At 42.2% G+C, this 11525-nt stretch overlaps 1 long non-coding RNA gene across 1 annotated transcript; it reads right to left on the bottom strand.

The window, feature by feature from the left end:
- Window positions 1–6381: 6381 nt before the first annotated feature.
- LOC135974238 (uncharacterized) lies at window positions 6382–9570 on the bottom strand. The gene is made up of 3 exons (XR_010591461.1): window positions 9411–9570; window positions 9193–9303; window positions 6382–7509 (listed from the first exon to the last, which is right to left on the bottom strand). It is a non-coding gene; the product is annotated as an uncharacterized LOC135974238 (long non-coding RNA).
- Window positions 9571–11525: the final 1955 nt, after the last annotated feature.

The following is an 11525-nucleotide window of genomic DNA, read 5'->3' as shown; positions in this document are numbered from 1 at the left end:
TACATCTGCTCTCATTCTTTGAATTACCTTATTTCAGGTTATTCAGTGTTTCAACTCTGCATGCAACTTTGGGAGCACAACAGTGGCATTTCCCCCACCTGCCCACTCCCAGACCAAATCCAATTAATCTTCTCATTATGACTGCAAAGCAGAGTCTAGTATATATATTTTTGTGGTGCCACTTATTTAATCTGGGTTAGAATTAAAAAGTTTGATCATTTATTTATTGATTAAAAAATAAAATGAATGAATCAAAATTTGTCAATAGAGACTCCTACTGGAAGAACAAGTTTCATTTACTACATTCAGTTAAAACTCAAGCACCTCAAACCTGATTTGTAAATCATCCCTGTTCAGCAAAGCACTTAAGTGGGTACTTTTTTTTTTTTTTTTTAGGCACATGCTTAAGTACCTTTAATACTAATGGACTTAAGCACATGCTCATCTGTTTTGCTGCATCAGGGCTATCATCCTGATTTCCTTACTATGGAAAGACTCCTTTGACGCCAAAGAAGATTTCAGCAACTGGACTCCAATGGGCAATTACCCAATTTAGATGTCAGGATCCGATACTAAGTTTTCAATGTAGGACTTCTGCTACAGAACAAAAACCAATAGCCAGATCTTCAGCCAGTGTAAATTGACTTCAGTAGAGCTAAGCTGGTAGGTAAGAGTAGAAGCTCTGGCCCAATATATTTAACCTCAGTATCTTAAAGCTTACAATGTGTTTAAGCAATGTTATTTTAAGAAAGTTAATAAATAGACTTTTTTAAAAGTCTAATGTTAAAAACTGAAAATATTTAGTTTCTTACTGTAAATTCAGACCCTTTTCCTTCTACTCCTTAGGATGAAAGAATATAAATGTCCATACTGCTCAGACTAATGGTCCACCTAACTCCAATATCCTATACTCTGACAGTGGCCATTACCAGATGCTTCACAGGGAATGAACAGACCAGCGTAGTTGTCATTGAATCCCAGTTTCTGGTTGTCAGAGGTTTAAGGACACCAGTGGTAATGTATGTGACCATCTTGGCTAATAGCCACTGATGGACCTATCCTCTATGATCTAATCCAATTCTTTTTTTTAGCCAAGTTATAATTTGGCCTTCACAACATCCCCTGGCAACAAGTTCCACAGGTTGACTGCTTTGTGTGAAGTAGTACTTCCTTCTGTTTCTTTTAAGCTGATTGGTTTCATTGAGTGACCTCTGGTTCATGTGAAGGAGTAAACAACCAAACACCACCACTTCCTTATTCGCTTTCTCCACACCATTCACAACTGTATAGACCTGTATCATATACCCCCTTAGCTGTCTCTTTTCCAAGCTGACCAGCCCCACCTTTTTAATCTCTCCTCATATTGAAGCTATTCCATACTCTTAATCATTTTTTCTTGCCCTTCTCTGTACCTTTTCCAAGGCTAATATATCTTTGAGATGGGGCGACCAGAACTGCACATAGTATTCAAGGGGTGGTCATACCATGGATTTATACAATGGCATTATGATCGTGTTTTGTCGCCTGTCCCTTTCCCAATGGTTCCTAACATTAGTTTTTTTGACTGCTGCTGCACACTGAGCAGATTTTTCAAAGAACTATCCATGACGCCAAGATCTTTTCTGAATCATAACAGCTCATTTAGACCTCAACATTTTGTCGGTATAGTTGGTATTTTTTCAAATGTGCATTACTTTGCACCTATCAACATTGAAATACATTTATTTTGTTGCCCCATCACCCACTTGTGTCAGATCCCTTTGCAGCTGGCTTTGGACATATCTTGAGTAATTTTGTATTGTCTGCAAACTTTGCCATCTCACTCTTTACCCCTTTTTCTAGAGAGTTTATGAATGTCGAACAGCACTTACTTCTGTGAACACTGACCATTTATTCCTACCCTTTGTTTGTGTCTTTTAACCAGTTAGGGATCCCCAAAAGGACCTTCCCTCTTATCCCATGACTACTTTGCTTTAGAGCAGTGGTTCCCAAACTTGTTCCACCACTTGTGCAGGGAAAGCCCCTGCCGGGCCGGGCCGGTTTGTTTACCTGCCGCGTCCGCAGGTTCGGCTGATTGTAGCTCCCAGTGGCTGCGGTTCGCTGCTCCAGGCCAATGGGAGCTGCTGGAAGCAGCGGCCAGTACGTCCCTCAGCCCGCGCCGCTTCCAGCAGCTCCCATTGGCCTGGAGCAGCGAACTGTGGCCACTGGGAACTGAGATCGGCTGAACCTGCAGATGCGGCAGGTAAACAAACCGGCCCGGCCCACCAGGGGCTTTCCCTGCACAAGTGGCGGAACAAGTTTGGGAACCACTGCTTTAGAGCATTTGGTGAGGGACCTTGTCAAAGACTTTCTGATAACTTAAGTACACTATATCCACATGCTTTTGAAATCCTCAAAGTATTTTAGTGGATTAGTGAGGCATGATTTCCATTTACAAAAAGCTACGTTGCCTCTTCCAACGTATTGTTGTCATCTAGGCATCTGATAATTCTGTTCTTTACTATAGTTCAACCAATTGCCAGGTACTGAAGTTAGGCTTACCGGCCTGTAATTAGCCGGACTGCCTCTGGAACCTTTTCTTTAATAAATAATAATAAAATTCAGCATTACACTAGCTATTCTCCAGTCATCTGGTAATTTAAGTAATAGGTTATACAGTAAGTAGTTCTGCAATTCCATATTTTAGTTCCTTCTGAACATTTTGGGTAAATACCATCTTGTCCTGGTAACTTATTGCTGTTTAATCAATTGTTCCAAAGCCCTTTCAATCTGGGACAGTTCCTCAGATTTGTCACCTAAAAAGTATGGCTCAGGTGTCAGAATCTCCCTTAAACCTTCTGCTCTGGAGACTGATGTAAATAATTTGTTTAGCTTCTTTGCAATAGCCTTGTCTTCCATGAGTACTCCTTTAACACCTCAGTCATCCAAGGTTCCCCACTGATTGTCAGGCTTCTTGCTTCTAACATACTTAAAAAAATAGTTTGTGTCTTTTGCTAGCGGCTCTTCAACTTTTTTTTTTAGTCTGCCTAATTATACTTTTACAACACTTGACTCGCCAGAGTTTATGTTCTTCCTATTTTCCTTAGTAGGATTTGACTTCCAATTTTTAAAGTATGTATTTTAAAGTATTTTAAAGCCACCTCTTGTACTCTGCTATGTAGCTATAGTAGCTTTTTGTGGTCCTCCTATTTAGTTTGAGCCTTTATTATGGTGTTTAAAAAGTTTCCATACAGCTTGCAGGCATGTCATCCTGGTGACTGTTCCTTTTAATTTCCATTCAGCTAACCTCCTCAGTTTTGTGTAGTTACCCTTTTTGAAGTTCAGTGCTATTGAAGTGGGTTTCTTGGATGTTTCCCCCCACACACAAGGATGTTTAAATTTAATTACATTGTGGTCACTATTACTGAGCAGTTCAGCTATATTTACCTCTTAGACCAGACCCAATGCTCCACTTATGACTAAATCAAGAATTGCCTCTCCCCTTATGGGTTCCAGAAGAAGCTGATCCAAGTCATTAATGGTGTCTAGAAATTCTCTCTATGCCATCTGGATATAACCTGTACCCAGTCAATATGGGGGAATAGCCACACATCACCTCCATATTGGTGCACATAACAAAATTCTTCCCACCCATGGATGGGAAAAATTAGAGGGAACACTGACAGCTATAGGATTGTTTCCCTCCGCTTCAGCTTCATATTCACCTTGCTTGAGACTTCTTTTTCTCAACAGCACACAGACTTTCAGAGTGGAGATGGGATGAAGGAATAAATGCAACCTGAGCTTCTGAATGAAGTTAGTTACAATGTGGTATTAGTTCATTCTATCCAAATCTGCTAAAGCAAAGTCAGACTATGAGAGGAGTTAAATGCCTATGGAATGACATAGGTAAATTGCCTCTCCCTTAGTAAAAGCTGGCATCTATGTTATGGCCCAATGTTTTTGGGTGGGAAAGCTAAGTGCTGTTATGGAACTGGGTATGCGACTGGTATCTTATTTTAATACTATTTCACAACAAAAAAAATGGCAGGGTTTTTTAGTAAATCAATGTAGTGTTATAATTCTATAACTAAACTGTCATTCTGAGGGGTGGATGTTTCCTAATATATTCTATAACAGGGGTCGGCAACGTTCGGCACGCGGCTCGCCAGGGTAAGTACCCTGGCGGGCCGGGCCAGTTTTATTTACCTGCTGACGCGGCAGGTTTGGCCGATCGCGGCCCCCACTGGCCGCGGTTCGCCGTCCCGGGCCAATGGGGGTGACGAGAAGTGGCGCAGGTGAGCGATGTGCTGGCCGTGGCTTCTCGCCGCCCCCATTGGCCCGGGACGGCGAACCGAGGCCAGTGGGGGCCGTGATCGGCTGAACCTGCCGCGTCAGCAGATAAATAAAACTGGCCCGGCCCGCCAGGGTGCTTACCCTGGCGAGCCGTGTGCTGAACGTTGCTGACCCCTGATCTATAATTTCCTTGCAGAGAAAAATCAGAAGCTGTCAACTCTGATTGTACAGCCAAACAACCAGCAAAATACTTATTGCTCCACCATCATTTATATTATTGGAGTATAGTTTGTCACATATGCTCCGAGTGCAAAGTCATTCAAATGAAATGAAAGTCTGGAATAGCTCATTCATTAATTTTCACAGCAGTTGGTGCCCTGCTGGCATTTGAAATTAGCGTAAGGAAAAGTTCAAGAGATTTAACTTCATTTCAAATCACATCTACTTGTATGATTTGAGAAATGTTACAAATAGATTAAATGGCATTAGTGAAAGCTAATTGCAGAGCAAACGAGAGGAATATTAAATGCTAAGTACCAAAAACTAATTTCAAAGCCACATCATTTTACCAGCTGAATCATCTACTACATGAAAAATTACACTACAAGAAATAAACTGCAGTGGGGTCTAGGTCTCACTGCATAATGCTTGAATCCCAGAGGATGCTGGCCATTGAAGTGTTAAATGACAAACTGAAAAGAAAATATTTTATCTCTGTTCAGTTCATAGCTCCAGGCTCTACCAGACTTCTCTGCAATTAGAGCCAAGGTCTAAATAGAGACCCACAAGCCTGGAGCTCTTATGTTTGTAATAAGCTCTTTAGGGCTCCGGGGGAGTGGGGGGGGGGGGAGGAAGGTCAGGAAGAGGAAGGGGAAGACCACTTTGCAAGCCTTTAAAGCCATGCAGAGCTCTTAAGGAAGGGCTACGGTTTCCTATAGATTCCCATTGGCCATTCATTTTCAAGACTCCCACTATCTTTCTATTCAACTATCCTGATGCAGCCCTTCAAATAGAAAATGTTTTTTTTTTAAATTGATCTCTTGTAATCATGGCCCCTTGTTTTAATCTCTGCAGCAGTCTATCACCAGAGGGTGTGAACACTTGAAACAGAAGGCACTCAGAAAATGCCTGCAATTCAGAATGACTAATAAGTGGGCTACCCAAAAAAAACTTGAAACACATACAATTTTTACATTAAAATATCAAGCACATTTGACTGCTTGTTTTAGTGTTGGGGGAAATCAAAATGCTGCACATAACTGAAAATAGTGTGGAATTCTGAATATTAGTTGAAGTTTCAGCAAAACTTAGTACGAACCTGGAAGTTGGAAGCCAGTGAAAGCTTGAACAGCACCCTAAAGTCTACTCAGTGAGGTAGTGTCTGTGTAGTACGTTTTAAAGCATGCTTCATGTGCCCCTAGTGACTAGTGCACATTAGGGATAACAGGCTATTAACTTTGCCAGCTAGCAGAGTTACACCTTTCACTCAAGTAATAGAGATCTAGACTTTGGTGATGAGGTTCAAATGCTGTCGATGACCATAGGTCATCATTGTTATATTTAGAACATACAGAAGTTGACACTGCCAATCCAGATAGTATTGCTGTACAAATACTCTAGTTTTCAAATAAGGGATGAATACATGACAAAGAATGACAGGATCACATGCTCTCCTCCTTTGCACCACCTGGTACCTGGCTGGCTGGGAAGAGAGACAGTACAGTTGCTACAGGCTGCTAAGTTCCTCTAGCAAACTGGGTAGCATCATGCAGCTGTTGGTGAATATAAGAGTATGGTTACCAATCTACCACTGGGGCAGCCTATGGGAGATGAAATAATAGATTAAGTGTAGAGGTGCAGGTACTCCAAGTAGATGTCTAGAAATCCATGGGGTGATTTTAGGGTTTCCTATAGATCTGTGGGTCCACTACTCTGAAACTATCCACATGGCGGGCTGCCCCAGAGTCAGGATCCCATCCTCAAACACTCTGGCAGGTTGGCTGCTGAAGAGCTGGATGGGTTGTCATTACTCAGGGAGATTTCCAAGAGAACTCTGCCTATCTTCTACTTCTGTTGGACCCTCCTCCAAAAAACCCATTCCACAAAAATAAGTGTTTCATTGTAAGTTCTGACCAGGTCAGTAAACACCCACACCTATACTTGTGTGATCAGGAGCAAAAAGAAAAACCAAACTTCTCTCAAAAGCTATTTCACAAAATATTTCATGCCATGGCTGCTGTAGAGCAGAAGAACGGAACCATAAGAAAGCGGTTTGATTAATATTGTTAGGTTAAAAAAAGTGACAAAATCTGGGTACATTATTTACCTGCTGAGCACAGTTAGTACAGAAGGATTTTAAGAACTGAAAAGAAAATAGAATATTTGCTATCGGTAAAGATATCAGAAAAGTAGTCAATACAAAGAGAGTGAAAAGGTTCAGAAGGATTTCTACTAGAAATTTGAGTTGAGAATGGTATTACAGTAGTTAAAATAACCAGGCTAAGGACTAAAGCTATGAAGGGCGGGGGAGGGGGGGAAAACCTCCACAAGGACGAGGGTCTAAGGATTGTGGTGGATAGAATTCCAAGCCCCATAACAGTGTTCAAAAAGGTACTATAGCCAAGTAGTGAAGTTACGGGATGCAGGAATCCGTGGTATGAAATATAATTCCAAATAAATAATTCTAGTACTGTGTATATTAGCAAGGTCACATGCATTGTGCCATTTTGATCACCTTTCAAGGAAATTCAATAGAGCAAAAGGACCCAGAATGAAACTCATACTGCCTCAAGCTGTGATCTCGGACAGAATAAATTAAGCAAAGTCAGAACTTGGATTGGAGATCCCTCACTGGTGTAAATAAAATTAACTCAGTATAATGCCAGTCAAGTCAATGCTAAGTATCTGGCCATTATTCACTGTATTTTCAAAAATCAGACAAACTTTTGTGGTGATATTTTTAGGGCTACAAAATAGTCTCACAAAAGACAAAAGTAAAACTTAAGACATGTACTGGTATCTGACAGATCCTGACTCAACAGCAAGACATGCATATTTCCCCAACCCAAGGATTTTTGCCAGTAACTTAGTGTCTAAAAGAGTGTGTCATGAAAAACTGAACAGTTGTTAACATTCACTTTGAGCAAGAGAACTGCTTTGATAGTGTTGGTACTCATTTCTCTTCTCTCCAAACCCTGTTCACCACTGAATACTTCTTTCGGAGACTGTTTGTTCCTGGAATAAAAGAGCACAATTGTATACAACATAGCCATAGGCATTGAAATAACATTAAAAACCCAAATATTGAATTGCCAAAATGCCTGGACTATTCCTAGAGACTGAGTAAAAATAGGACAAATGGTTTCTAATTGTAAGTCTCTAGGAATAATCCAGGTATTCTGGCAATTCAATAGGTACTATCCTCCCTATACAGAATAGGTGGCATGGTGCTGCTGCAGGTGCTGCACTTGGGAATGCAGTGTAAGAACAAGGTCATGACCTCTGGAGGGGACTAAGATTAGGCATGTTAACCCCAGTGTCCTGCTCATGTTACCTTTTGTGTAATTACATTTTGCATTCCTAAGTGCCTCCTTAGAATCTGCTTCACTTCCTCTCCACCCACAGCTGTTGCTTAGGTCTTCTGATTCAACAGCTGCAGTGTTTCACACCATCAGTGGTCATACTGGGAAACCTCAGCAGCCAAGGGGAAGGATAGCTGTAGGTGGGGAACAGCTTCCCTTAAGTCAGTGAAAAGTGAGAGGATATTCAGCTGTCTCCCTGCTTGCAGTAAGTGAGTGCCTCTGCTTTCCTTCTTACTGTATCCCTGGTGAACAGCCCAGAGTGCCACTTCCCTAATAGCAGAGTGGCTGACTGTGTCTAGTTTGACAGGTAGAATTCTATATCAACAAATAAATGTTTAAGTAACAAGATGATCTTCTGCACTAGGGGCCTGATGAAAGGCCCACTGAAGCCAGTGGGAATCCTTCCATTGACTTCAATAGGCTTTAGTTTAGGCCCTATATCTTTACTAAAATTGAAGATACAACCCAACTAAAAAGCCAGCAACTAATCTACATAACAAATACAGCCAAGTCCTCCCCCCACACAAACATTAGCCCCCTCTCACACCCCGCCCTCCTCACAAGCCTGAGTAAAGAGGAGAAACCATGCAGTGTACCCCAAAGACCAACATATTCTGGCAATTTTGGACCAAGAAGGGGAACATAAGAAGTCATACTGGGTAAGACCAATGGTCCACTTACCCCAGTATCCTGTCTGGCAGTGACCAGAGCCAGATGCTTCATAGGGATTGAACACAACAGGGCACTCCCCATCATCCAGTCCCAGCTTGTGGCAGTCAGAGGTTTAGGGACACTTTCATCCCTAACCATCTTAGCGAATAGCTATGATAATGATGAGCCACAGCTATATGCCTGCTACGACTATGTACAGAGTGCCTGTCTGTTTAATATACCAGCATATGCCAACACCTGGCTCTTGTATAGAGCTTTTCATCAAAGCACTTTTCAAAGGAGGTCAGTACCATGTTCCCCGTGTGACAGAGGAGGAAGCAGAGGCACAGTGATGAAAATAAAATTGTCCAAGGTCACTCAGAGCTATAGCAGAGCTAGGAACAGAACATAGATCTCTGGAGTCCCAGTCCAGTGCAGTAGCCACTAGGCCACTGTAAGATGCACATACTAAAATAAAATATACCTATCTCATAGAGCTGGAAGGGATGGACCTTGAAAGGTAATTGAGTCCAGCCCCCTGCCTTCACTAGCAGGACCAAGTTCTGATTTTTGCCCCAAATTCCTAAGTGGTCCCCTCAAGGATTGAACTCACAACCCTGGGTTTAGCAGGCCAATGCTCAAACCACTGAACTATCCCTCCCCCTCACTAACCCCATGCACTTACAGCCAGGTGCAAGTATGTGCCATTTTCGTTTCCCAGAGTAGGTAATCCATAAATTCAGCAAGGCTTTTGGGTATTGAACGGAATCCCCCTTCTGAAGGTTTGATTAATCAACTGAAGATTGAACAAAAAGAAAGGACAAGAAAGGACTGATCAGAAGCCTGGGTTAAGAGCTACCTCCAGTCCCTTTATCCACAAGGCACTTGACCTTAATTCCTTACCTAGCACCAGTCCCTCTGTAGAACCTTTGTGCTGACTGCAGTTCTTCTCCTGGCAGCACAGAGCTCCTCACAGCCTGGGTCCCCCCAGAGCTATCCAGGAGATCCTCCAGCAGTTCTTTTCCCTTAAAGCTCCACTCTTTAGAAACCTCTCTCTTGATCACCCTTCTCCAGCTTAGCTCTGGTAGTTTTGTATCAGGTCTATGTGCTTGTTAGCCAATTAGCTGACAACCGACTAGTTAGGCAATTAATTGCTTACACGTGGGCTGAGATGGGCTCATTCTTACCTGTCATTGGTTCACTAGGTCCTGACTCCCCTTACAGGGTGAGGACCAAGCTGCTTACTAAAATGTAATACAGTAGATGTAATGCTGTGCTGTCATTTTAAAACCATGCCAGTCACAATTCCCATGAGCTCCCTGCATACCCATTACAAAAGTCACTGAATCCCACCACACCAGTTACGGCTCCCAGAACCCCTACAGCCCACTTTCAAAGCATGAAGCTAGGCATCCAATCCCCTTTAAGAGTCAAAGGGAGGTGAATCTTAATTCCTTCAGTCCTCTTTGAAAATCATAACCTCAAACCTGTATTCATTTTTAAAAGCATGTGAGTACTCTGAATGGGGCCAGGGTGTGTGATTTTAAGTTAAATGAAGCTTAATCAACCAGTGTTATGCCAGTGCTCTCTGGAGAACTCTTGTTTTTTTTCCTGAAAAGTGCTTAAATTCTCATCCACAAATTATTTTCCACAAAAAAATTAAGAAAAAAAAACTTTAAAAGATTCAAATTCAAGTGTATACGTTTGCAATTTTTTTGACACATCAGTTTGTTTTGTCCTCCTTTTTTCCTCTGCTCCCTCCCCGCACTCCCTCTTTGCCTCTAATTGCAATTAAATGAATGATGTCTAAGAGCTTTGAGTTATTTCTATACTCTCTCTCTCTCTCTCTCTCTCCTTTATTTTTTTCCAACTTTGGAAAAATTGCAGAGTGGTAAGAGGAAAAATTAGATTAACGGCCACATTGCAACTTTTTAAAAAGTTGTTAGAAATTTGCCTCTTGGGAATTTGCAAAGTTTGTAGCATCAGCAGAATTTGAATGCACCAGTGATCACAGCTTCTCTTTATTACAGCCAGTCTAACAACAGAGCAGAAGCAGCTATCAAGATTGCCAATAAATTAATTTAAAAATAGCCATTCTGGAAGAATAAAGACTCACGAACAGCCTTAGGGGATTGGAGAAAAACCACCAACAGGTGGCCTAAGCAGCAGCCCAATACAGTCTCATGTGATATGCTACAAAGACTATTTCCAACAGCAAATCAACTTTTGAAAGCAGCAGGTGCAAAAAAGGTGACAGAACAAATTCAATTGTGAGGACTGCAAGCCAAATACTCCTAAGACAGCAGTACAAAAAAGTTCTCTGAATTTCAGATAGGACAGCCAATAGGAGTGCAGACAGAACCTAAGGACAGAGGCAAAAGATGGAGGATGGGGACTCTAAGGTTAAAGATGGTAGAAGAACAAGGAGAACTCTGCTGCCACAACAGAAAAAAAAAGTAGGAACAGTTATCCTCAGGGGATGAGCCTGCTGAGTCTAGCTATATGAATGTGGATGGAAGGGGACTGCTCTAGTCTGCATAATCCTATTAACTAAACCAGGGGTAGGCAACCTTTCAAAAGTGGTGTGCCAAGTCTTCATGTATTCACTTTAATTTAAGGTTTCGCGTGCCGGTAATACATGTTAACTTTTTTTTAGAAGGTCTCTCTCTCTATAAGTCTATAATATATAACTAAACTGTTGTATGTAAAGTAAACAAGGTTTTCAAAATGTTTAAGAAGCTTCATTTAAAATTAAATTAAAATGCTGATCTTATGCTGCCAGCCTGCTCAGCCCGCTTCCAGCCTGGGATTCTGTTCACCTAGGCCAGCAGCGGGCTGAGCGGGGCCTGCGGCCGGGACACCGGCTGGCAAGGGACCAGCAGCCGGGACCCCAGACCTGGAGGGGGGTTCAGGGGTCAGGGCAGAGGGCTGGGGGTGTGTGGGGCGTGCAGCGCAGAAGGCTGGAGGTGTGGGGGGGTTCAGGGGTGAGGGCAGTGGGGACATGGGGGGGTTCAGGGC

The sequence above is a fragment of the Chrysemys picta genome, chromosome 11, assembly GCF_011386835.1.
Source record: "Chrysemys picta bellii isolate R12L10 chromosome 11, ASM1138683v2, whole genome shotgun sequence".
NCBI classification, from domain to species: domain Eukaryota; kingdom Metazoa; phylum Chordata; order Testudines; family Emydidae; genus Chrysemys; species Chrysemys picta.
This window is presented reverse-complemented; position numbering and strand designations above follow the sequence as displayed.